Source organism: Dreissena polymorpha, chromosome 6, assembly GCF_020536995.1.
Source record: "Dreissena polymorpha isolate Duluth1 chromosome 6, UMN_Dpol_1.0, whole genome shotgun sequence".
Classification (NCBI taxonomy): Eukaryota; Metazoa; Mollusca; class Bivalvia; order Myida; family Dreissenidae; genus Dreissena; species Dreissena polymorpha.
This window is the reverse complement of record NC_068360.1, coordinates 16,055,178-16,056,469: the sequence shown is the minus strand read 5'-3', so window position 1 is coordinate 16,056,469 and position 1,292 is coordinate 16,055,178. Positions and strand designations below refer to the sequence as shown.

At 34.4% G+C, this 1,292-nt stretch overlaps 1 non-coding gene across 1 annotated transcript; it reads left to right on the top strand.

The window, feature by feature from the left end:
* Positions 1–902: 902 nt before the first annotated feature.
* Positions 903–983, top strand: Trnat-agu (transfer RNA threonine (anticodon AGU)). Its single transcript has one exon. It is a non-coding gene; the product is annotated as a tRNA-Thr (tRNA).
* The last annotated feature ends 309 nt before the right edge of the window (positions 984–1,292 follow it).

The following is a 1,292-nucleotide window of genomic DNA, read 5'->3' as shown; positions in this document are numbered from 1 at the left end:
AAAGTGTCATCTCATATTAGCCTGTGCGGTCCGCACTGAGACGACACTTTCCACTTTTATGGTATTTTTCGTTTAAAGGAAGTTTCTTCTACACGAAAATCAGAAGGCGGAAAGTGTCGTCCCATATTAGCCTGGGATGACACTTTACGCACATGCATTAAGCCCAGTTTTCTCAGAACGCGTCTCATATACAAACGCCTATAATGTTTTTGGCGCTTTTTTAAATAACGAAGATTCAATCAAACATGCAAATTACGATAGGGACCCTTATCATGACAACTGAGGGTCTTTCGTGTTATATAAATTCTGGGGTAAGTGTTAGTTTCGGACAGCCCTCAAGCCGGTATAAAAACAAAATGCTTAACATTGAACGTTCCAAGGCGGTCATCCAATGTTCAAGCATTTCATTCTTAAAATTGGTGTTCTGTTATAAAAGCAGTGGATATGAACAATATTTTCTTAAATTATAGTTTCTAGAGATTTTTCTCTATTCAGATTACCCTATGCAATCCGCAGATTATAATCAGGGACAAAACTTTCCGCTTGGTTGTTGTTGTTTTTTGTTTCAAGGAAGTCTCTTCTTAAAGAAATTCCAGTTTTAACGGAAAGAGTCGTTCCTCTTGCATTAAGTCCGGTTCAACAAGAACGCTACTTAACTATAAAAGGACTTCACAAAAAATAGTTTCAGATGAATTGATAGCTAGTGATAGAACATACACTTTTACATGCTTGTTTTAGTAATATTGATTATCAGACGATAGCCAAATGCTAGAAACGCAACTAAGTAGCAAATTATTAACAGATGCTTAACCTTTGAATAGTATTGATGGCAATTAACTTAAGGTAGTGCACCTCTAATGATTTCCCGCGATTTCTTCGAAGGTTGAAGAGCCTACTATTAAGTGCCGTAGCCTAGTGGTTAAGGCGATAGACTAGTAATCTTTTGGGATATTCCCGCGCAGGTTCGAATCCTGCCGACGACGTATACTTTTTTTCGACGCGTTTTATTTATTTTCTAACGTAATTTGATTTAATATGGCATATAAGCTATATTTATTGTTAAATATGATGCAATTTTTATGCACATTCTTCAATTATTAAAATTAAAACAACGTTATGGCGAAATTGGGTGATTTACTGTTGAAAATACGAACCATGCATGTTGCATTTTTATTTTTATTTCTAAAAGTAAACGGTAAATCTGTCTACTTCTTGGTATTTTTGCTGTATATAGTGTTTCTATAAAAACTAAGTTTAAAATATGACTTAAATGATACTATTTTGAATTTTAT